Below are 26945 nucleotides of genomic sequence, written 5' to 3'. Positions count from 1 at the left end.
ACGCAGTAACGCGATGTTACGCGCAACAACAAAGGCGGTCGCACAATTCACAGGTCCTTAAAAACTGCAGCAAAGCCCTTAAGGCCTTGAGTGCCGAAACCTGCCTGGACAAGTGTCGTAGAACTTTCTCTTCTGTGAAGGGGCGACTGTCCAGTTTTTCGAGCACGGTCTCGAGCACTTTTCTTGGCACAATGTAACGTGGACAGTAACAGAGAAGGTGCGCGATCGTCTCCTCGAAGCCGCAGGTGCCGCAAGCAGGGCTGTCGGCCATTCCAATGCGGAAGGAATAGGAGTTCGTGAATGCCACGCATAGGTGGCACAGAAGTGTTGCTTCCGCTCGTGGCAACCCTGGTGGAGAAGGAGTTGCAAACTTGGATCCAATCTGCGAAGACGTGCGTTCGTGAATTCACTGGTGTTAAAGAGTTTGCGTAAGCTCGCGTGCGAGAGATCGAACACTTGAGGCTGCATCTGTTCATGACAGCGGTATGGGTATAATCTGGGGACCATCGTGGGCCGACCGGGCAGCGTCATCCGCACTGTGGTTTCTCGAAATTCTGCAGTGACCGGGTATTCACTGGTAGATGATGACGTGTCCCTTGTCGATTGGGTAATGGTGGAGTAGTCGGATGTCTCCGACTAATTGCGCATTAGGTCCGTGGTTGAAAGGAGACAGCAGACACTGGAGAACTGCCTTTGAATCACAAAAGATGGACGATAAATGTGGTGATTTGGGACCAATAAACTCCAGAGCAGCACGGATAGCTGCGAGTTCTGCAGCCATCGATGATGTAACATGAGACATCTTGAATTTGATGGAGACATATTGAGTGGTAAGTACCACTGCTCCAGCTGAACTTTTACAGGAGACAGAACCGTCCGTGTATACGTGGGTGCGTTCGTTGTGTTTGTCATGCAGGAATGACAGCACGGTTTGTTTGAGGGCGAAAGATCACATCCCCGTTTTCGTTTTGATGCCGGGAATGACAAGAAGCACCTGGAGTGGATGCAGGCAACCCAGTGGTAGAGATGGTCGTACTGCAGGTGTGAAGTTTGACGGTAAACTTCCATAGTTGGCAGCAATAATTCTGCTAAATGCTGAACGAGATCGAGCGGCAGGAAGGGAGGCGAGATGATGCGATGGAAGTCGGGCGAAGTGCCTCATGTGCATCCTTGAAGAGTCGACATGAATATACGTATTGGTAGGGTGGTCATGCGCGATGGCTATTGTTGCTGCCGTGGATGCACACCTGGGAAGGCCTAAACAAATTCGCAGACCTTGAGCTTGTACAGACTGGAGGGATCGGATGTTGGTTTTACCGGTCCCACCCTCTACAGGTAAGCTGTAGCGTAGGAGACCCAGGAACGATGCGTTGGAGCACCGCATTCACAGACGCACCCCATGACTTTCCTGCAAGAAATCTGAGCACGTCTGTTATCATCACTAGTTTCCTTTTTAGGTAAGAGAAGTGAGGACTCCAGAAGAGGTCTCGACCTATTATCACTCCTAGTAAACGGTGCGTCTTCTCGTACGCAATAATTCATTCAATAATTCAATAATTCATGCATCCATTCATTCTAACAACGTATGGTCTCATTGCTTTGTGCGTGAAAGCGACCACAGAGCACTTCTCGGGGGACACCTCCAAACCTTGTGCTCGAAGATAGCTTGATGTTAGTGTGGCTGTTTTTTTGGAGTCTGGCGCGCACCTGTGGACGGGTCGCTCCTGATGACCAAATGCATATATCGTCTGCATATATCGACACATGGACGGATTGTGGAAGGATATGAACCAGATCGATGAGCACGAGGTTAAATAGAGTGAGGCTCAAGACTCCGCCTTGTAGCACTCTACGATAGGTCTTGTGTTGTGATAATGCACCATCCTCTGTTTGCACAAAGAATGACATGTCCTTCAAGTAGCTGAATGTCCATCGAAACACAAGGCCACCTAGGCCGACGTCGCCCAAGGAGTCCAGGACGGCTCGATGTGTTACGTTGTGATAAGCGCCTTTAACGTCCAGGAAAATCGCCGCTGATAGTCTCCTTAGGTTTTTTCGTGCTGAACTGACGAGACAAGATCTATGACGTTGTCCACAGAACAGCACCCGCTAGGACGTGATTTTTTGTTGGGTGGGGAAATGTATTATTCTGCAGAGCTCGGCAGAGTATATTTTGAGTTCGCTTTTATGGCTGATGATGGGATTCTTTGTGATGTGGGATGTACGCACTTCCACCCCCCCCTCCATGCCCCTAAAAAAGTACGCGTTTTTGTTTTCATTTGACTGAGCTTGTGAATAATGTAGGCTTGCAGGCATAGGCATGAGTTCCACGCTGTAAAAAAGATCCTATTCACATCTAACGTGGCTTTTACGGTAAATGTGCCCCATTAGAAACTTGAAGAAACATGTTTGCCCGCATCTCGTAGAGGCATTCTCGTGGCGAAACGCAAGAGTACGAGATACATTTATTTGCGCGATACAGCACACTATACTGCCAGGAGCGACCGCTGAGGTGAACAAATTTAGGCGACCATGGCTACGCAAAATGAAACTCGCAATACCAAGAAAAAGAGCTGTGGTTTTCCGGGACGGTGCACTACTGCGCAGACATAAGGACATTCATTGCAATATTAGGGTCTCATAAGCCCGCCGGAGATACGGTCGCTATGTGCTCACACCATGCTGAATAGCAAAACGACCCGCAGCGGTAGCTTAGGGGCTATGGTGTTGCGCTGCTAAGCACAAGGTCGCGGGATCAAATCCCGACCGCAGTGGCCGCATGTCGATGGGGGCGAAATGCAAAAATGACTGTGTCTCGTGCATGGGAGGCACGTTAAAGACCACGTGGTGATCAAAACTAATCCGGATTCCCCCACTACGGCGTGACTCACCATGAGATGGGGGTTTCGGCACGCAAACCACTAGAATTCAACTCAAGAGAAAAGCTATCAAAGGCACCGGCCCGTAGCCATGGTCCTGGAAAAGACAAGGTGAACCACGGTTGGGCCTTTAATTACGTTTCATGTAAAACGTCACAACGGCGTACCACGCAAGGACTATTTGGAAGCAGCACCCTCAGTAGCATATAAAGACATCAAAATGCGACGCTGTGATAAGTCAAGAGAAAACGTGACACTTGAGTTCAGTACCGTTCAAGTCACTATGCACGTAATGTATCGCAAGCTAGCGCTGTCCCTGCTCCTCACTAAGTGCGAAACTGCAAAGTTTATAAGCGTCTGTTCCTGCCATGGTTGCAAGTGTAACTCGGTAAGGTGACAAATTGGGCCAGTTGGTTCTGCATCGCGAAGTAATAGCAGCGCGAACTAAAACATATATACACAAGGAAATAGACATAGCGCTTGTCCCCGTGCGTCTCTTTTTCGCGTGCTTGTTTTTGTTCGTACTGCCATGACCCCATAGCGGGTTTGAATGGTTGCGCACAAGTTACATCCACTAACATGAAAACACCATGTGCGAGGAGCTGCCAAATAAAAGCGGGTATACAGGAGTAAGTGACACGAGACCCGCTGCACTACTCAAGCGAAGAAATAAGTCATAGAAAGACTCTTGCACGAAATCTCCTACTTTCTAATTTTCGCTTTATTTTGCAGGTAGCACTTCATTCTTTTCTTTATTTTTATTACCTGATATTCGTTGCCTGTACCGGACTTCACTGTGCGTTATTGTCTAAGAGCGGCAGCGGTATCAAGAAACGTAGCAACAACAACAGCAACTCCATGGCGTACGCTCTCTGACGCCGAACAAGAGGCTGCTTGCGATAGAAGGCACGGCCGGCAGAAGAAGCTCGCTTCCGACGTGCTCAGCGGAGCACGGGACAGCGGATTAAAGTCGCTGCGTGGCAGAGTGCATGCGAATATTCCGCCTCTGCCAACCAGCTCAAAAAAAAATAAGAATAAAAAAAGAAACGAAACAAGACGTCAAGGATTCCTCTGAATGCAGCCGGAGACATGCAAAACTTTACCAGACGGCCAAATGAACGACGACAGTTAAGATACTTGACAGCGCTTACAGAAACTAAAGTGGAGTAAACTTTGCGTTTCACGCGAGAAAACACCCCAAACATGTTGCAAGGGGCTGAAAAGTTTAACAACTGGAGAATTCTTCGCTGACAAACCAGGAGAATGTGTGGTAAAGTGGCAGACGGCACCATTGGGACGTTGGGAATCTCGGGGCTGCTGTCACATGAACAGCGCTCGAACGCCCGTTGTAGGCTACGCAAAAATAAAGCGCCCTTCACCCCCAAATGCAAACATGGTTAGGTGGAAGCCGAAGAGTCGAATGTCCAGTGTACAGCCTCGCCGACAACCGCGCAACACCGCAAGGGACGACTTCGATTGTTAGGCCTACCACAACGAGAACTTCGTGAAATGCTAGCCGCAGGAGACAACTGCTCCTGGCGTGTCATCGCGCAGCAGTCATTTCTGCAGTTTATTAACCCACCGAAATTTCCGTGGGTTAACCTTCGAAATATTAAAGAAATGTGAATACAACATGTCTCCAAAGCATGATTAAAATTACCGCTGGGCCACAATCATAAAAGAAAACTATACGCTTTTCTTGGAACAAGTTCTAATAGAGAGGAAAGTTGTACAAAGTAAATTTATTGAAAAATAATAAGAATTATTGTAGGCACTTTTGAAGCTCATGAAAGACAGAAACGCGTTTCAGCATGAGGACCAAAGTACATCTTCTTAATACATTTATCCTTCGTTTGGAGCTGAAGGAATATCAATCATGGACGATGCTTAACTATGACATAAAGCAAATTTGTGACTTCGGGTTTTCGTGCGAGTGTAGAGGCCTGAAAGCTTACTGTGCGGATAAACGAATGAGGTAATCAGTCTTAAACTGACATAAACCTAATTTTCTCTTGAAGAAGCAAATTAAAAATTAAATTATGGGGTTTTACGTGCCAAAACCACTTTCTGATTATGAGGCACGCCGTAGTGGAGGACTCCGGAAATTTCGACCACCTGGGGTTCTTTAACGTGCACCTAAACCTAAGTACACGGGTGTTTTCGCATTTCGCCCCCATCGAAATGGGGCCGCCGTGGCCGGGATTCGATCCCGCGACCTCGTGCCTCTTGAAGAAGTAGTCACGCAACCAACGCCTCCTCTTCTCTAATAGGTGCATCGTGAAAACTCGTTAGAAAACGACGTTAAGGTAGCTTAAATTTGAAAGTTCTGGCTCCGCTCAGAAACGAGAGCTACTAGAGAAAAGATTCCAAGAGCTGGCAACTACGAATGAATCGAACAGGGAGTTATAAATGTTGGCTCATGGACGACGAGTTCCTTCAGCCTCTACTGGAAGTTCAACATAAGGGGGACTTCCAGGTTTTTATTTAAATACGCTGCTTTGCCCAGGACAAGCTATACGAACAAGTAGAAAAAAACCGAACGAGTGAAAAACAAAGATATTAACCAGAAGATCAGCTATGGTTAAACAGAAGAATGACAACACGAACAAGCCAAGCTAACCATAAGATTAGAGTCGCTACAATATATTGAAGAAAAAAAATTGTTGAACCCTTTGGGTGAGGAATTGATCGTAGCACGAAAGCGAACCGTCTATTGGAAGAAGCAGTTACAGCTTTGTCACAAATTCACAAATGCAAGTCGATAAATGTGCACAGTATCTTTATTAATTGCAGTTTCACTCGAAGCACGAAGGAATGATAGTGGCGGCAAGCACGTGAGGTCTGAGCTGGCCCGCAGCGTAGACAGTTCTCCGGAGGCTGCCAGTTGTCACAGGTACATCGGACGCGACGGTGAGTGCGTATGTGGTGAAACTGTGTCATTAGAGCCCCGGTGGCATCGCACGCACACGCCCACACCCCTGTTCCATGGTGAGCTGACTGTGCTTTCGGCGAATGCATATATCGAGTGGCGCGCCTCAGCTGAAGGCGAGCATGCGGTGATGAGCAAGCGGCCTTGGCAGGGCGGGCGTGCCGTTGTACTCAGCCCTCCCTTTGCCGACCGCTCGCCCGTCCCCAATATCCTTCTACAGGAGACCCCTCCCACCCCTCCGTGCCCTACTACCCTTCTTCGACCGTCCCCCCTTTAAGCTCGCACCGTCCTATGATGATGATTTATTTGCTTCAGCTTCACATCGGGGCGGTAAAAAAAAATTGCCCCCTAGCCTGCTTGAGCTAATCAGGTAATCCACACAAGCGTATCGGTTTCCCATTTTACCAATATATTTTTAATAGTTGCTGTGTTCCTCAAAAGCCTCTGTGTCTACCTTATGAAGTTACCTCATCATCATCAGCCTGGTTACGCCCACTGCAGGGCAAAGGCCTCTCCCATACTTCCCTAACTACCTCGGTCATGTACTAATTGTGGCCATGTTGTCTCTGCAAACTTCTTAATCTCATCCGCCCATCTAACTTTCTCCCGCCCTCTGCTACGCTTCCCTTCCCTTGGAATCCATTTCGTAACTCTTAATGACCATCGGTTGTCTCCTCATTACGTGTCCTGCCCATCCAAGTTACCTCTTCCTGTAACAAAACCAGTACTGCCCTTCTCGTCCCTGCTTTTAAAGCGAAGCTGCCTTTACGAACGCTGCCGGACTTTTCTGATCATGGCTACTTGGTGGCTGCAGCCATCTTCCCTAATGGTTCGTACTCAGGAGAGCACTATCATCTTTATCGCCCTTAGATGTCCAGGCTGCTGGCCTTGCCTATTTATTAAATGACGCACGGATGCGTAATTGTACGTTAATATACTCAATTAAACAAATATACATCATCAAGCGCCACAACTCCTCTAATACAGCAATATTTTCAAAGCTTTATATGCCTACTCTTCTGAAAATGATGTAGGCACAAACCAGCAAAGCATTGCTATTGAGAATGTCAGGAAATTTAGGGGATGATGATTGCGTGGCGTACATACATGGCACATATTTTTTCTCGAGCTCTGCAGAGAGCGCTTTCGTGTTAAAAAAGAAAAGGGCAAAGGGGACGATAACGAAACGAAGAACGAAGACTGTGTGAATGCCGTCACGCACAGTTTTAGTAGATATGCGTCGCCGAACACGGGACAGAAGTTCGCAGAAATATGCAAGCTTAAGAGGATGGTCAAACAAGGAAAGTCGGTAAAGCTAACGTTATGTTGCCGAAACATTGACATTCCTTGTTAGTCTATTCTTTGTCATTGTCAAAGCACCACATAGTCACGAACAGTGTTAGTTTTGCATACAGCAATATACAGCGTCAGTGAACCATGTAACAAAGTAACACTCTTTTGGACAATGCTATCTATTTTATGTATCAGCAGCTCTTTTAGAAGTGCTCCTTTAATGGCCCTTTAGGCCTGTATCTGAGATTACTGATTTTTTCAGAGTGTCACGCTGTTCAGCTTGTAGGGAGGACAGCTCTGTTCCTTACTTGTTCAAACGAGGGCGCTCACAAAGAAGGTGGGCGATTTTTTTGTATCACCTTCAAAAATAACTGCAGGCTGCTGTTGGCCATTACGACGCGAAATCTCTAGGCATTGGAAATTAAATGCTTACTCCAGGACGCGCACTAGAAAGGTGTAGTTACGTGTTGAGAGGCCGGAGGAATGACAGGACTTTATGTTTTCATCCTGGAAGTTATGATTAAGAGTAGAATTTCACAAAGCCTACTATGCATGATAAGAACGTACGAAATCCTTCAGGCTACGTGCAACCAACCCACAGTAAGTTGTGTTCCATGCAGTGTTGCTAATAATTTCTTGAAGCACGTCGCTAAAGTGAGACAGAAATGGCACTTAATTTTTAAAATTTTGTTGCATGGTAGCTAAAGTCGTCGCTAAAACTTTTGAGGTAATCTTTAGGTAATGTACGCGTTTTCAAACACTATAATACACGCTAGCATTGTCATAAATCATTAATCAAAGTATCTCACGCTTCGGTATGGTCCATATGCGTAAGGAATATACAGTGAATTTACCAACAGTGTGTAGTTTGATTTTACTTTACTGTTACTAGGACAGAAGATGACAGCTTTCCCTCAAATTGTGAGGTTACAAATCAGGCACCATTGCCACGAAACAATTTAACTTCACTATCATGAAAAGGCACTTGCTGCATATTATTGCTGAACTTTTTCTAGTTTTTGGTGCTCCTGAAAAGATTAAAGAATTTTTCAGCAACGCAGCCGCGGCCACGTGCTGCTTGGTGTGCGCTCGTCGAGCCGTTTCCGGAGGCGGCGGCGGCGGCGAGATCTCCCAGGGGGGCTATTCTGTAAGTGTTTACCTAGTAGACCCTCAGGATACTGCCCGCAAACGTCGACGACAAACTTCTCACTGCAATTGTGGAAGCTAGGCGTATATTGTGGGAGGCTGAGCACAAAGAACATAAGTATGCGTTAAAAGAACGCTTTGTGGCTTGACGGCGCCTCCATCGCCCTGCCGGGCGTTCCAAATACGGGTAAGATTTTTGTGTTTGAAATGCATGCCTGACAAATTTCCTAAATGTATCTTAGTTATTACGAATTTGGGATCGTTTAACGACATTTCGCGAATGTCACATTAACGTGATATTGCAGCATACCATCACGACCAGACATGCTATCTGAGGCGATGGGTGAGTGAAAAAACAACAGTAGGGCTATAACCCACACTGGGAAGGTTGTTGGCCCCCCGCGAAGCTGTGGTATTACCAGATCCGACAGACACATGAGATGTAGCCTTGAACAGTTGAGCAATGCGCTACACGAAATGATAGACCGCAAGACAATCGAATGCACTGTCTCTCTTGGGCAGGAACCACTGCGTCCTGCCTAGCCTGAGCAAAACTTCGTTGCGATCATTGACGTCGCTGTTCCCGTAGCCGCTCATTGTATTCGCGCTGCTATTCGGGAATCAAGTGTCTGGCCTTCCCATAGCGCTATCCCGAGACAAATAAAATCAGTTGCTACGCGGGTTCTCCTTATACATATGAAAGTGTACTGACCACCCGCCACCAGCACGCGCGTCCTTGGTTCACCACCCAGGTCGATCATTCGAGGTAACACGCTGGATGCACGATCAGGTGTAGTGAAGAATGGTGTAGTCACGGCACTTAGTACTGGGTGTGCTACGGTGCCACTTCCAGGGAAACGCATGTTATGAATGCAAGTGCTTTGCATTGTTAGAATGCGCCTTATCATCTATCATGTGGTTTTAAACGAGAAGGGGGTTAACCGAGGAGCCCGATTTTTATTAGTCATATACTTCTTATGGCTTTATATGATATCATGTGGTTATGACACTTGCGCCTTTCTTTATTGAAACGAACACTTTTCGCTTCAGTTTGGGTAGCAGAATTCGGTCGACTATTCTGTCGACAGAGACAAAGAATTCCCGGGCATCGAGTCATGTACAGCTTCGCTTTAAAAGAAAGCAGTTTCTCTCTCGAATTTTCACAGCAGATCGCTATACTGTGGTGTAAAGTATGCTGCGAATGAGTGGACACAGGTGCTGCATCTGCAAATAGTGCCATACCTTTTCCGCTGCCCAATTTTGCGGCTAAACCATTTATTGCATGTCATCATGCTTAGGGAAAAAGTCTGCCCAACTGAGCGATGCATCGTGCCCCAGTATGTTACGGCCGTTGTGGATGGGATGAACAATATATAATTTTTGCTTCATTGCCATGTTTCACCACCTGCAGTGGGCAACACAGTATTCGCACATTTTATTGTTTCGAAATAACTATTCGATTCAATGACTGAATGGAATAGGACCATATGCTTCTCGTTATTTGAAAGCTTCGAATTTGAGCACTCTTCAAGAGACAAGTTCTTTAAGCAGGGAAGTTGACACTACCGAAGCTGCTGAAACAGTCACTATGATAAAACGAAGGTGTGTTGCTTGTCAATCTTTACAGTGCCAATTTCGTTTCTGTTCGCGTGCTGCATCCGAATGTGAATGATCCTAAATAAAAGGTAGATATATCTCTGAAATAGTGTTCAAGGCTAGCTTTTAGCAAAATGCATGCTATTTCTCCGCCTCCCCACCACTACAGACACACACACACACAGGCACAGCTGTAGTGTCCAGGGCAACTAAAGTTTATCGTTGCCAGGTACAGATTTGCGAAGCTAACGGCCACGATACATTCTTGCAGAAAGCATAGCGCGGACGCGTCGGACACTTTTGCGGGATAAGTTCCGCTGCTTGTTCCTTTCAGTGAAATTAAAGCGCAGGACTGGAGACAGTGCCGGGGAAACTGATGAAGTAGCAGACATGACTTGACCAAACTTCGAGATTCTCATATTATTGAAGGACTGCATTGAACGAAGGCAGTAAGTTGCTTCCATTAACATTGCGAACTTCTAGAACCTATTAAGTTTTCATCGGTGGACGTCAGTTTAGGCCGCGGCACCCATTTTATGATACCTGCGTTGCACAAAGCACCACAACACTAGTAAACTGTTTCTGAAGGAAGAAAAGGAGATGAGCTGCAAGATTTAGTGCATCCTTGAAATAAATTGTACTGTTATAGCTCAGCTAAAGAAAAACAATAGCGACACATTGCTGCTGCAAACATTAGTTACGAGTTCACGCTTAAAGCACCAGTTATCAATACGTCACTCTCACCCTCTTCGTGCTCCGTATAGTAGCGCTACAGTTCATTGTATTTCTCAAGTATTTTCTACATTTCGTCTCCGGGCATTGCACCCATCACTGGAAGGCCTTCATTTATAATTTTCATTCTTCATTCATTTCTTCTCATTTTTATTCATTAGTCCGTGTGCGACAACGGAATTGCTATTGCGATAAGTATTCACAACTTCACTGCCAATTGTTATTGCCACTTGCAGGCTCTCGTGCAAGAATGGGGGGAGGGGGTACAAATGCACAGAAGATTCTCGATGGCTAGCGTTCTAACCTGTCTTCAGTGCACACCTGCAGGCATCATAAGCCAAGTGTAATTTATTCTACTGCGGTCATATTTCTGATTTTCAGTGCTTTGGGTACTTTTTCCCTGGAATGCATCTCAACTGATACCCTTTTCTAAATTTACCATGACTGTGCACAATTTGCAATGTATGTTTTCTTTACTACTTGCACATGTATTAATTATATGCGGGCCGCGGCTCACTTGTTGAACTCTCTAGGGGGATGGAGCCTTATCAAGCTGCAATTTAGTTTTCTTTTAGCCCTTCTAGTTTTTTTTATGGAAAAATAAAAGTGCATTTGATTTATTAACATTCAGACAGGTTGAATAACTTGTAAATGGCAGAAGCTATAGTGATTTTTAGTAGTTTAGCTTTTTTTTTATCATAAACAGATTGGCCAAGCCTGCGGCAAGTTGTTTCTTCATCCACTTTATTTTCCATTAATTTATCCTTTCTTTATTTCATTTATTCAGCACAAGTAATTTCCCCTATGTTGTCCTTGGTGTCAGTGCTTGTTGGCTTCTTATGATATCACTGGTATTGAGTGTGATCAATACGCACATTTTCAGGACATCTGGCAACACGAAAATGGCACAACAACTGTTGTTTGAAATCAGCAGCAGCCAAGGCAGCTATGATGATATGGATGATGTGTCGGCGGACACGCACTCAGTAACGTTCGAATGTAGCATACAAGATGCGCCACTGTCACTGACAACTAGCGCAGCACATGAGATCGTAATCCCCGACGAGATCACACCTGGTGAGCCAGCCCTTCGGAACATCAAGCCACACCAAAAAAGAAAAAGAAACAACAATGTGTATATTGCCGAGCTCCAAAATGAGGCACAGCAGCTCAGTGATCACAGGCCCAAAGATGTTGACGAGAATTTTGCCCGGAAGCTGCGGTGGAATATGGGGACAATAAAGTCGGAGCGGAAAATTGATCTGCCGCTCAAGTTGCTGCAGGTTGTGGAGAAATTTAAAGATGAGTAGAGTCAGTAAATGCACATATGAAACTTGATTTTGCATTCCAGAATAATCGTCATGCGCGTTGTAGGACTACACGAATCCAGAATTTTAAGCGTTCACTTTACGAGCTATAAGAATAAAGGCAGGAAGGTTACCCGAATCGATAATCACTTCGCTGTCCTGCACCTGAAGGTTATGAAAAGGGAAAGAAATAAGGCATTTCCAATGTGGGGGCATTTACACAGGACAATGAAAACCAACAAGGACAGTAATCATTTTTTATCAAACTGCGCGATAGGACAAGACACAAGCAATGAAGTGCTATAGACGAGTGCGGAATAACTGCCTCACTTATTTCCTTGTCTCCTGCCCAACCGCGCAGTATGTTAAAGAAAGATGAACTCGTACCAACTAGCGCCGGTGTCAGCGTTCTTTAAGCACAGTAATTCTTGCATGCCCTTCTAATGTGATGTCATGATGATGTCGCAGAATTCTGTTCCCTCCCCAAAGGCCGGTACAGCCGGTTGATCACTGCAGATACTGGGCGTCTGCGCACACAGTGCCACTATTGCTGACACTGATTATGACACAGGTTTCACGACAACCATTGCATGCTGTGCCTTGTAGGCTTAGTAAAACTGGTAATGACTACAGTCACGCACTGCTGAACAAAATCTTGACGGAAACTAGCAGGATATACTATGGGGACGCCGGGAGCATGACTGCGCCGCTGTGCTGCCATCACCACGAAATGGGGCTGGCTCATGCGCAAGTACCTCGAGCAGCCAGCCAGAGGCCGGAGCGCGTGAGAACAGCGACCAAGAAGTAGCCCCAGTTGGCCTAGGGCTTGTGGCAGTAAAGGTTGTCTCTCAAATGGCTCTTGCGCACTGTGTCGTCTCTAAGAGCCTCAGTCGGGCACTGGCTCTGATGCCACGGCCCTGAGCCCACAATACCTGCTTAACTTTTCATGAAATTAGTGTCCATGTCTGTAAAGCGGACAAATGTAAATTACCTGCAGTACTGGGATCTACAGTATTGATGACCCGAAAATTGAAACTGAAACTCTTACCCTGAGTGCTTATTTTTTGTTGTCATGCCATTTTCACAGAAATAGTACGCAGTGTATGCGCATAAAGGTGTGGGAATGCGTAAAGTCATTTTGTAGCGACTTTAGTAGCAGGTAAAATTTGATTCTGGCAATTGAAGCAGTCTGGTTTATGCAAGTCTGAGAGCATTAACATGATTAATTGCAGTAACAATCACATAACCTGGCATTCTACAGCATTAAAGAAGTGTGGAGCAGCCTAAAAGCATTTTTCATGCTATTTTTGTATTAGGTGCTGGAGAAGTGACAAAAGGTGCTTCTGAACAAATTATGTGATAAAGTTAGGGTTAGCAGACACCACAGCGGCTTACTCAGATATCTTTAAGTGATGCAACAGCAGTTCTAGCGGCACCTAAATTTCTTTACTGTGATTACAGACATGTTAATTGGTCCACGTCTCGAAGAAATTGCAATTGAAGTTGCAATCTCAAGACTTTATTTTTCCTACAAGTAGGTATTCTCTCTTGTTGCAGGTCGACGTGGCATTTGGACCAGAATCCACCAAGCTTATTGACCAGTACGTCCGCTAGTAGGAATGAAGGAAAATATTTTACGTTATTTACACTGACTCCAGATATGGTAGCCCACTCCATGTAGGAGCTTATTAGACGTCTCAGTTCATATCGGGATACGTCAGCCCCCACTCCTCACTACATCAAAGCTCACTGCTGTTAACACGCTTGTCTTCTCTAGAAGACGACGGAAAGGTCACTGCTATTAATACGGTTGTCTTCTCTAGAAGACGACAGAAATGTGATTACTGTACCGCGGCCAATCACAATCGTCCATTGGTCTCAAAATCCCGCTCATGATACCGCAGTCTTCCGCCGTACTTCGCCTCCTATGTTGCACTTTCGCCACTGCACGTGGCACAAACGCTTAGCCAACTGGGAATCCGAAGTCGAAACCATTCCCAAAGAAGCATTCGACATTGGTCCTTTTTAGCAGTTATGGCTGTCAGGTTCAGGCAGAGGGATCATTTATTGACCCATCAACTGTCGGCATCAACGCTGCGTCGACTTCTGGATAGGCACTGATGAAGGGAGGCGGGGGGTCGCCCCGTTGTAAAGGTCTAAGCAATGCTTATCAATGCATTGAGACGTAGCACTTTGAACTTCAGCCATGCCTTCATTTTTTGCACAGGAAGAGAATGAAAGCATATCACGCTGACCAGACTTGTTTTTTTTTTTGTTAATAAGATCAAATGACAAATTTTCACAAAACACTATCTAATTCGTTTTGTGTTTCCATAGGCGAACGAGGTCGTCAACAATTGAGGCTTGTACTGTAGGCGCTCGCAATGTGCAAAAAACAGCCACCACGACCGGCGTATGTGAAATGAGACTGTGTAGTGCTCAAGCTGAGATATTGGAACTCTGAGAAATACACTGTGACATTTCTCCTCGTGAAATAGCCTGTAAGTTGCTGCTGCCCGCACACAGACAGCCATGATGTTCACTGTGCAATTAAAGCAGCATGCATGTAACAGAAAAAGAATGAAAAACAAGGAAGAACGCACACAACGTAGCAGCTCAGTAAATATCTCAGACTTGAAATGTGTGTTCCAAATAATTAACGGTAACACTTCGTTCAGCTTGCAGAAAACTCAATAAGAAAATATGTACGAACAGTATGCTTCAACTTCTATCATTCATAACGGCACCGCTAAAATACCATCCAATTTTTTATCCTGTTCTCCGCCCAAGCGCAGGATCGTTCATATGCATCGACCAGTGAAATACAAAACCACGTTGAGCAGAACTACATGCGGGATGCCCCGTGCGGGCAACGATCGCAGTTTATATGGAGACAGAGCTAACAATGTGGCCGCCGAACAGCTGTGAAACCACAGAGTAAGATGAATAGAATCACGTGACTGATTCAAGGATTTCTACAGCGCAAATGAGAAGTGGACACAGAACACATACAAAAGAACGGTCGCCATACTGTTTGTCTTCCCTGCACAAGTACATTTGTCGAAACAATGGCTCCCGCTTTGACCTTGGTCATCGTCTGTCCATGTCTAATTAGTGCCGTGAAATTTCTGGAATGTCACACTTCAACTAGCTCAAAGCACAATTCTGCTCATGAATGACTTTGCTTTGCCACTCACTAGACTCGCTGGAAGCACCGCGACATCTTGAATTCACACTACGTGAGTGGGTATGTCTGTTCGTACCCACTAGTGGCTAGAATGTGAAAGTTATGGCGCGCACGGTGCTGGTGAATTTCTGACCGATGCCTTCAGGGGCCAGAGCTGCTTTGGCACCGCATGGAACAATTGCGGTAATTTTTTTTTTCACTTTCTGTGCAATTTCCGAATAAGAAATTAGTTCAGTATTCCCACGCTTGCGCGTGACGGTGCATGGGTGGATAGTGAACGAAGAATTTGGGGATTGGTGCGGATTGCCAATAAACTTGTGTTGTGACTGACGCCATGACTGCTTCGTCATAGTAAGTCGACAGAATCTACCTTGAGAGTATCATGAGCACATCTAAGAAAATTATCGACCTGCCCAAGTACACCAGAGCTCAAGATGATGCCCCACTAGACAAGTGGTGGCACCTGTTCGAGACAAAAGCAACGAACGCTATATGGACAGAGGGAAACAGGATCAATCTCATCAGTGAGCCTCTGGAAGGTGAGGCACTCCGCTGGTACTTGACCGAGATTTTCAACGTCCAAAACTCGCCGGAAGGAATAAAAAGCATATTAGAGTGCTTCGCTGCGCCTATCAAAGACCTATTACGCCCCATGTCATGCATTTCTAGCCCAACAAAAAGCAACACATCAGGCACAACTATGAGAAAAAAAAGGCGCGCCTTGCCCGTCTCGCTAAACTGAAGGACGCTCATATAATATCGGGTTTGACCGACGGCTCACTTCAGAAAATGGAAATGCGTCTCGCTGGCTCGACTACACCGACTACACAAGCGACGTGGCTTGCTGCTGCGCCTCAACCGGAAGTCTCCTTCCAAAGGAGTGCTTTTTAACTATTGTCGAAGCAAGAACTTGCGCAACGGGAGCCTCGTCCTACACGGTGATGAAATTCTGCGAAATCTACGCGCGCTCATCGCATCGAGCGCCAATTACATGCGTCTGCTGGTTTGCGAAATCAACTTCACTGGCACGATGAGTGCCCTCATCATGAAATTGTGCCTACTCTTGGCGACGACCAGGGAAAGGAAGGGGGTGACCTTAAGTTGTGCTAATACTTGTGAATGCACTTGTGCACTTGGGAACGTACTCTTAGTGAACGCAACTCTACATATAGAAGCCGCTGTCGCCTACACCACTGACGTGGTTAGAACTCTCAAGTTTGAATTACTGAAAGATTCGTGCACCAATTCCCAAGAAGTTACCTCAACAAAACCTTTTGTCGCTCACGAACACAACTGCAAACAGGAAAAGTGAAGAAGGCAGTCCAAGCACACGTTATCTAGGCATGAGCTTTAAGGGACGTGCTTCGAAATTACGAGGACAATTTTTCCAAGCCTCAAGTGGACTTATGATGTATTGTGAATGAAAAACATCACATTACTCTACAAACAATGCTCTGATTCACAGGCCTCAGTATCACTGCTCCCCGGCAGACATGGAAATTTTCAGGCAATATAATTCCTCTTTAAGCAAGGCGCAGAGTAAAACCTCTTTCTCACGGTACGCAACCCCTGTTATTCTGGCCTAGGAGAAAGGCAAAGGGCGTACTCAATTATGAATTGGTTGCCACAAGTCTAATGTCGTCACTCTGCCTGATTACCAGTCTATTCCGTACATCGACGATGTTCTGGACTACTTGGGAACATCGAAATATTTTTCATCTAGACATCAGATCAGGCTACTATTCACTTGGCGATAGACCACGCTACGCATTTTGTATGGGACGCTGCCATAACGACGAATGTGGTGACGTGTACGTCTCTTGCCTTACCACCATCTTTGCTGCAGGGAAGATAAAGGAATTCCTCTCTGATCGTGAACCAGCATTCACTGCAGGCAAGCTCAAACAATATTCACGAGCTATTCACATCCTCCCAATGCCCCCAGTGCAATGCAATAAATGAATGCATGCATCCAAGCATTGTGGCCGAAATAAGTGCAAAATAAATGAAGAACCGCAAACGTTCTGGGTAAAAGAACTTTCGGAAGTTATTCAGGAGTACCGCAGGACCCACACCAGATGACCAGATATTCGTCATCATATGAAATGTATGGAATACCGTCTTACACAATGTTGTTAGATACCACTCTGGAAAGCGTGGAAGAAGCAAGGAGGATTAAAGTTCGAAACACGATGGCCTATCATGACAAGAATAAGGACATTATTGGCAGAATCCTCATTCCGCAAGATGATGAAATTGGCGACTGGTGCTCTACGAAACACCTTGGCACCCAAAGGAAAGCTAAGTTCGGTTATGGAGGAACCCTACACAATCCTTCACAGAGTTTCTACAGTGAGCATAGATATTGATCGATGTGTCACACTATTAAGTAGAACTACCGACATTACGCACTTGAGCAAACTTCGTCTTTGCTATTTTCCCCAACTTGGAGGGAGGGTGAAAGCGTCTAACGGCTCACAGGTGGATGGTAAGAGGAAGATGAGTATGGGCGTGGATCATCAATAAACAGGCGTTCTGACTGGCACCAACACAGCTTCGTCACAGGCACACACACGGTATTTACTCGAAAATACGTCGCCAACGATATATTACCTCGCTGAGAAATGAATTAAATTAAATTAAATTAGGTCTAGAAATTAAATTAGGTATAGGTTAACCCACGCCTTTTTATGAAAACGGAAACTTGACTTTATTTACCTAAGTTTTACCTAAGTTTTACCGCGGGAATTTACCCAAGCGGCATCCCTGTTGGCACTGTCAGAGAAGTCATCCTCGTCGGATGCTTTGCAGCCGTTCTCAGCACCTCAAATGACATTGTTCTCAGTGGACCGAGTGATTTGCATATGGTAGCACTTCCCAAAGCCGGTCTCAATGGCCTCCAGATTGGCTTTACGACTGGTACGAAAGAAGAACTGCGTTATCACAGTAATGTTGCTACATTTGTAATGAATACAGGTAGATAGCTCATCTTGTCCAACAAGAAATAACGTGCGATAATCAAGTGCTCACTTACGATTATGATAAAGCAACCTGCTTAGACGTCTTCTTCCATTCTATTTTCTTTCCCGCAGAGATGTGCGACTCTCGACAGTTTGTCATGTTAGAAAAGCACCGAAAATTCAGCCAGTATAAATCAATGGAGCAGGAAGAAAAAGTTATTATAAAAAATAGCTGGAAATAAAGCATTCCGTCCTGACTAGATATAGAACTTTATGTGCTAATATACTGCGACAGCAATGTCGCTTTATCTTTACAAAGTATTTCATTAATAATTTTCTGAGGGTGTATTACCATCCGACTAGAAAAGGGCAAATGTTCTCTGCGTCTGTAAAATAACTACCTTAATGCCTTCTGGCAATGCGGGGTGATTTATGAACAAAGAATAACGAAGGTTTACCTATATTCAAGTAAATGCAGTAAATTAAATTCAATACATTAAGAGTGGGAAAAGCTGCTGGTCCTATATATACCTTAAAGCACTAGTGACCAGGCAAGAAGATTTTACAGAAACCTCTGTGGGATCCTGACGGCATTAAACTGCATAAACCATCGTGACAGCTTTGCTCATGAATGAGCGACCTTTGTCGCATGCATAAATGTCTTTTGCTGCTATATACGAGGTTGACGCGTCCTGAGCAGACTGCTGATATTGTGTACTGCCATGGGGACGTAACTAAGCAAGCATGCTGTCGCTAATTTTTTTACCGGTGAGATTTTCACACTTTAACTTGCTCCACCATTAGATGAAAAAAGGGGATATTCAGCAAAGAGCATGTTCTTGTCATCAGCAACTAGCCTGGTTCCTATACATAAAAAAATATTTAGGCATACTGCAGTCCAAGATTTCGTCCTTTCAGGACCGCCATTATATATAGTATACCACGGAAACAGCAAAAAAAACATATATGAAAGCGTCAAGCAAGTGTTACAACATATGAAAAGCACATCGCTTATAAACTCAGCGAGTATGTCGCGGAAGGGGAGTTCTATTCTAATACTGTGCGAGAGAAGAAAGAAAATTTGTATTTGTCCTCGCAAAATAGGGGCTGAGTGCAGTTGTTTGATCGTGACATGTGCGCCTTGTGGACAGACAGTTTACACATAAAGTGGGGTCCATGGATGTTTCGCGATTAATAAGGCAGTCTCGAAAATTCGGGCGGTGTGTCTGTCCCTGTGTTTCGAGAAGGCAAATATTATTCGCGACCATTAGCTGTGTAAGAGAATCGGTGCGTTTAAGCTTACAACAGATTAAACGAATAACCTTTCTCTGCTTTTTCTCTACTTTTCTAATGTGAAATACTAACATGTTATAGTTTGGGTCTAATAACTTAGTAATCTAACAATGGCACGTGAATTTTCGAACTTGTGTCCCAAGAACATGAAACAGAATTTTCGGAATGCGGAAGAGCGAATATAGTTAATATGTAAATATAAATTAAAATCTAGGATATTTAATGGCATAAACCACTATCTAATTATGAGGCATGCCGTAGTGATGCACTTCGGATTAATTTTGATCACCTGGCGATATTTAGCATGCCCCCGATGCAAGGGCCCCATGTCGCAAAAAAATCCGGCGTCGGTGTCTTGCGTCGGACGTTGTTAGGCGGAAAAAAACATTCCCCAAATTAAGATTCATGACAAAAATCGTAAAGTACAGCCTAAACGCAACCTACGGACATAGTATCGTCGGGCTGTAGCTTGAATGCGCCAGAAAACATAATTCTGTTACGCGGAAACTCATACATAAACCCCTTTTGCAGCCTTTCTATCACTCATAGTTCGGTGCGCTGTGCTCGGTTTTTTGCAAAAAGACCATCGAGATGGGCTCGGCCCCGCGCACCCGCAGCCCACGGAGCGACCCGTCCTAAAGAAGGGGTCGCGTTTCTACCGGGAAGCTCGCCCGGCAACTGCAGCTTTTGCAACCGTAAAGTTTACCGGGGAACGCCGGCGGCGAATGTTGTGTACGAAGGCGAGCTTTCCCATAGAAACGCGTTCTCTTGCGCGGGCCGCGGACGCGGTGAGGCAATCGCCATCCGTGTTCTTTTGTTGCAAGGAACCGAAACTGGCGTGCCGCTCTATGCATGGCACAAACGCTGGAAAAAGGGGTTTGTGTTTGAGTTTCCCCTTAAAGGGACTCTGAAATGATTTTGACGATCTTGTACAAGCGTACTGAGTCGTTAGAGTGGGTCCTTCTGATCATTAATTGACGCATCTAAGTTCTCCACGTAAAACGTGTAATTCATTATAATGTTTCAAATATGTACATCGCTGCCCATCCCAGCACACTGCTCGGCGGAGTTTTCAGCCGCCCCTACCCATATGACGTAAATCACCCAATCGACATCAGTAGGGCGAGCTATCCGACTGGCTGCCCAGGGCGCGTCATCGATAATTTTTCTTCTTTTATAGTGAACAAATGATGTTCGTAATAGTTGGAATGTCAGTTATTTGTTTCTATAAAAAGAAAATAACAGAAAGAAAATCAACAAGAACAATTTCTCACTACACTTCAGCACTTCCGGCACACAGCAAGCGTCGTCTGCTTGTGTTGTGACGTGCTCCATTTTGATGAGAGCTCCGAGGTCAGAGTCGGTCTCAGTCTTTCCGCGAGCACTATGATTCGACTTTGTCGCATTGTGGACTGCAAACGCACCGACTGGCAATATGTCAAGCTGCGGCATCATGTCCCTTTGCAAGGCAGCAGACGAGCGCACTGGCTGCAGCGCATCGGACTGCGCTATCCGATAGGCGCCAGGATTTGCGCGTTTACGGCCGTCACTTTACACCGGAAGATCACAAACGCAATAGCGTTTTGCGAGTCCGGTTTTAGGGTAAACGCAAACGCAAGGGGACAGCGCCAGGCCGTTTGACCGTGTCGTTTCTCGGGATGAGCAGAAGCGCAAATGTGAATGGTCTGCACGGTGGAGCCACCTGGTGGCACAGAGCTGAACCACACACAGTAGAAGTAACGAAATGCATTCTTCTTTGCTGCTGGCGTAAATTTTTGACAGGAGTGTAATCGTTAACACGTTGTTTTTGTAAATATTTACAATGTATTATACTTAGAGCAATATTAGTTAGAGCAATATTAGCGCTTTGTTTAGCTGGTTAAGCTCTGCGCCAACAGGTGGCTTGGACCGTGCAGACCAATCAGGCCGCTCACGTACGTCTACGCTGAAGTTCCTGCATAAGTTTGAGTTTATGCAGCCACCGTTCCGTGGAAATGCCCAGCTCGCCTCTGGCTACCGGAATACCAGACACGTTCGGCGCAGCAACAGAGTGCTCGTAACTCACGCTGCTTCGATAGCTCTCTCTTGGGGCCGACTGGCAAGTAGCTGGCGGAGAGTGTGGAGAGGTTTCGTGCGCTCGCTCCTAGAGAACCGGAAGTCGACGACAGGACGTGCCATCATGACGCAGAACCAGTGAAGGCGGAGCTTCAACCCGATCCCTCGGCGAACGAGCTGAGGAGAAAATGTATGAATATGGAGGAGGGTAACATGTAATCATGCTTAGCTCTCTTAATATGAGACGTTTCACACAAATTGTGGTGCGAATGATTTACTTTAGCTCTATTCTACGTGTCTCAAAAATTTGTCCAAACGTTTCAGGGGTCCTTTAGCAGAATTATGTTTTCTCGTGTATTCAAGTAACAATTGATCCCATGCTATCATGTTATAGGTTGCGTGTAAGCCGTACTTTACGATTTCCCTTATGCCAATTACTTTGAGAAATGGCATTAGTTTTCCAATGCCTCTGCGTCATGCGGAGGGCCTGCGTGGATCCGTATGCGTAGTTCGAAATGATTTTTTGCTCTTAAGACGGTTCCGGCCGGTGCCGGACGCCAACACTGCGTTTTACAGCGAAGCTGTGAAGGGCTACTTGCCCTGCCGTGTCTGCGTGTAGAAGCATATCCAAAGATAGTGCAATACCGGGCCGATCAGGGGCGGAGGTGACGCAGGCGTTAAGCACTCCCCATACGTGGGCCGATCCCGAAGATAGTACAATACCTTGGCGACCCGCGCGGAGGTGAAGCAGTCGCTATGCAGTTCCCATATGTGGGCCAATCCCGAAGATAGTGCAATGCCTGGCCGACCCGCGGCGGAGGGGCACTTCGCCGTTGAGGGGCCCCCATACGCAGCTTCGCTGGTTATCCTTCTTCACAGAGTGGCAGGGTACTGAGTTTTCTTGCAACTGTCACGTTAAAAACACCTACTTAGCTCGGGCAGCTCAGCGTCGCACGTCAGTAACAAAACGCTCGAATCTATTTATGCTCACGAGGACAGCTCGTGATGTTCATATCGATATTGCTGCCAGTGTTCTGAAGCATGGCCTCGTGTTGGCGGTGTATTTTCTTTTCTGCATTGCCCTGAATATTTTCTCTAGCGTAAAACTACAAACGAAGCATAAACATTGCATTCAGGAGTACTTATTACAGCTCTTTTGATTAACATTACAGGATAACTGAAGAGGTTTCTGGTTAAATAAATCTTGTCACATTGTGCCATGCCATGCTGCGCTGGCGCTGGTCCGCGTACCGCTCGTGTGGCTGTGTGGTCTTTCTGGTGTCGTTCTTGAGACGACTTCGAGAGACGAATGCCAGAAAACGTCGGTAAAAACGCTGAATGTGGGGAGACCTTTAGGCGCACGTTCCTGCGGCGAGCGTCGGCGTAACTGAGTGAACGAGCACAGCGAAAGACAAAAGAGCGAACGCGGAGCGCAGCGGGTGATGAGAAATGCGAGGATGAATGCGGAGGAGGTGGGTGCAGCAATACCATGATGCCGAAAGTGAAGGAGGATGGTATGGCGAAAGCGTGAGAGGAAAAGCGTAGTGCGGCGACGACGATACGGAATGGCGCCGGCATAGCGCGCGTCATCTCGGAGATCTGTATGCAGGCTCCTGCTGTGAATCGCGCTCGTATATGACCATGGGCTGCCTCTGGCGATCCCCAGATTACCGAGGCAGCCGCGCAACACTTCCCTCCGTTTGCGACATGCCGCATGAGACAGTTTGTCGCCGCCAGCCAATATATCACCAAATGAAAACACTTACAGAGCTGCGCTCAAATTTCACATTAGTGAGTATCGTAATCTTCGGCGAATTTTTGTTTTGCTTTTGTTTTTGCCACGGGGAGCTCTTAGCAGTGCGTCTGGAATGAAGTGCTAAGCGATTGGATGGCCGCAGCAATCTGTCAGTTGCATCATTACGGCAGTCACCAAGGTCATAACGGTTGCAGGAAATGAAAAAGTGGGAGTGAGGTCCCCCTCCACGGCGCAGGAGAAAGCCGCAGTCAAGGAATAACTCTTGACCGCGGCAAAATTCCCTAAGTGGGTAGATGCTTGTACGGAACTCTGATGGCAATCGTCCACCCTAAGAAGCTCATCGCCAGTGAAACGAAATCCGAAAATAACCGCGACCTACACCTAAAGAAAAAGAGCCGGCTTGCTTGCTTAACGTATGGCACACCGCATAGCGACAAAAAGAAGAAAGAAATCAACGCAATATAAAATTAAACCACCAGCGGCTGTCGGCGGCGCAAGTTCCCAGATATAACTGGAAATTAGGCGCACAAGTAGTTTATACAAACTAATATTTATTATTGGGCTTGCGACGTCCTTCAGTTATTATTTCGTCCGCAAAGGACACTCAAACACTTTAAACGTTTTATGCTTTGTCTTTAAGAGTGGTACGCGATATCACTCTAACATACCTGACTGCTTATCACGCTTCCCGGCAATCGCAGCTTATGTAGCCGTAGTGTTATCCTGGAAGCCCTAGTGGCGAATGCAACGCTCAAGGGCGAGCATTTGGTTCTTCCTTTTTTCTTCCCTCCCCCCCTCCATGGTGCCCACCACCGCTGCTACGGATGCGCGAAGGCGAGCGCCATCTGGATGCCTCAAATGGCAGCAGAAAAAGGGGTTTGTGTTTGAGTTTCGGCGTAACAGAATTATGTTTTCTTGAATACTCAAATTACAATCCGAGGCTATCATGTCCGTAGGTTCTGTGTAAGTATTACATTATGGTTTTTCTGACATGTTTTACTTTGAGGAGTTCAATTAGTTTAGTAACGCGTCTGCGCCATGCGGAGGGCGTGCATGGTTCGGTATTTTTCACTGACGGAAAACACCGCCGACGCTCTGCGCGTTCTGCGACACGGGGCCCTTAACGCTATCGCGTTACGATGATGTCGTCTACTCTCGGCAGATCACTGCTCGTTAATTGGCCTCCCTCCCGCCGCAACGTTCTACTTGCTCTCCGGGTGGCCCAACATCCACAGCTAAACAGTTCCAGAGCAAATATGCTCCTTGTAAATGGCGTCATCACGAGTAGAACGTGACTCAAAAGCACCTAACGACAATCTTGCATTGACTTTAACAAAACTACCTTGCAAGTTTCACTGCTGCTCATGGCACTGAAAGGCACGCCGTCAATTGTACGTTTTCAAGGGTTTATTTCATCATCAGTTGAAGCATACATATCCAGTGGTACAGCGGGAAAGAGTCGCGAAAAGGCAACTGAATGCCTGGCAATGCGCCAATCCCCGCCCAGACAACGATATTACTCAACACTCAGCGTGTCACACTGTAACACATAAATGCAGTAAAAAAAAATATTGCGGAACACTATGCCTCAGTGTTCTCAAAGTTATTAAGATCTCCTGTATTTTTTTATGCAGAGGAATAAATATTCTTAGAAATCGAACCGAAGGTTAAGCGTCCCGAACGCAATAAAATGCTAGAATACCAGCTTGGGCTTGTTGGTTTTCGATCCTGCTATTAACAGCGCAAAATGTAGACAAGACACGAGACAAGAGAACACCACAAGCGCTGACTTTCAACAACGTTTATTTTGAAAGAAACACGGCTTCTTATAACCATTGCCCGCACGTGTCGCAGTCACATGATCGCGCATCAGGTGAAACATGCACCTTTTTTTCTTTTTTGCACTCAAGATAGTGGTTGCACATGCAAAAGCTCAAGTTCTTTGTTGTCAGAAACAACGACGGCGTGCTAACGCATCGGTCACCAAGTCTGGTTATCTCGGCTGCCTCAATTATCTCCCGGACCAGTTGGTCATTGTGTTTCTTCAGTACTTCACAGCGTCTCAATTCTGCGGCGCAACCTTTTGAGGGGCAATCCCTGACATGGATGCCTAGATTCCTGTTAGCCTGCTCGACGCTATGTTTGTGTTCGTTTAGTCTTTCATTTGTGCATCTCGAACGAAGTTTGCCCTATATACCTTTTTCCACATTTCAAAGGTATCTGTGCACTCCACAAAACGATTCTGGTGATTTATCGTGCACCCTTGCTGGTTTATCGGCTCTTCAGCATTGACGCGTCGGCAGAGGCTTTTTAGTTTTTTCGGGGCAGTAAGCACTACATTAACTCCAGCTTTGCGCCCAACCTTTTTCAAGCGGTGAGATAAGTTGTGCAGGTATGGCAGGGCCACGGTCCTTCGCTTTTCTTTCATTTTTGGCTTCTCGCCGCCTTGCTCGCCATGGACACGCTCGAGTTTTAGGTTCTTGCTCATTTTTTCTGCAAGGGATACAAGAAGGTGCGACGGTAACGAGTTCTAGTAAGGCGGTCAACCTGCCGACGAAAACTTTGTTCCATTGCGTGGATGCAATGGAACAAAGTCCAGAAACGCGAACAACCTCCAGATACGCGGCGTCTGTATAGGGTCATGTATTGCGCCAGCACTTAGCGACTTGTATCTTACCCAGAAAGATAGATTACTACAGAACGCCCTAACCAGAACAAGCATCCGAGGAGTTTTTCGGTATGCTGATGATTACTTAGTTCTATGTGATGGCTCTGGCACGAATTCAGATGACGCAGTTTCGGAGGCAGCAACATGCTTTAGTCATGCGCTTCAGCCGCTTGCTGTTACCCACCAGGTCCCCACGCAAGGGTCTTTGAGATTGCTTGATCTCAGACTCGAGCTCTCCAAGGGGAAGGTCTGCTGGGCCTATGAACCCAGAGGTGACAAGGCGCCACTGCCATTCGAATCAGCGCATTCAAAACTGGTAAAGAGAGCAATTGCAAACCTTTGTCTAACAAATGCGCTCAAAAAATTGTGCATCCACGCAACGGAACAAAGTTTTCGTCGGCAGGTTGACCGCCTTACTAGAACTCGTTACCGTCGCACCTTCTTGTGTCCGTTGAAGAAAAAATGCGCAAGAATCTAAAACTCGAGCGTATCCATGGCGAGCCAGGTGGCGAGAAGCCAAAAATGAAAGAAAAGCGAAGGACCATGGCCCTGCCATACGTGCATAACTTATCCCACCGCTTGAAAAAGATTGGGCGCAAAGCTGGAGTTAATGTAGTGCTTACTGCCCCGAAAATACTAAGAAGCCTCTGCCGCCGCGTCAATGCTGAAGAGCCGATAAACCAGCAAGGTTGCACGATAAATCACCAGAATAGTTTTGTGGAGTGCACAGAAGCCGTGGTGTATTCGATACCTTTGAAATGTGGAAAAAAGTATATAGGCCAAACTTCGAGATGCACAAATGAAAGACTAAAGGAACACGAACTTAGCGTCGGGCAGGCTAACAGGAATCTAGGTATCCATGTCAGGGACTGCCCCTCAAAAGGTTGCACCGCAGAATTCAGACGCTGTGAAGTGCTGAAGAAACACAATGACCAGCTGGTCCGGGAGATAATTGAGGCCGCCGAGATAACCAGACTTGGTTACCAATGCGTTAACACGCCGTCGTTGTTACTGGCAAAAAGAGCTTTTGCATGTGCAACCACTATCTTGAGTGCAAAAAATAAAAAAGTGCATGTTTCGCCTGATGTGCGATCACGTGACTGCGACACGTGTGGACAATTGTTATAAGAATCCGTGTTTCTTT

The sequence above is a fragment of the Dermacentor variabilis genome, chromosome 5 (genome assembly GCF_050947875.1).
Source record: "Dermacentor variabilis isolate Ectoservices chromosome 5, ASM5094787v1, whole genome shotgun sequence".
NCBI lineage: Eukaryota > Metazoa > Arthropoda > Arachnida > Ixodida > Ixodidae > Dermacentor > Dermacentor variabilis.
Note: the sequence above shows the minus strand (reverse complement) of the source record.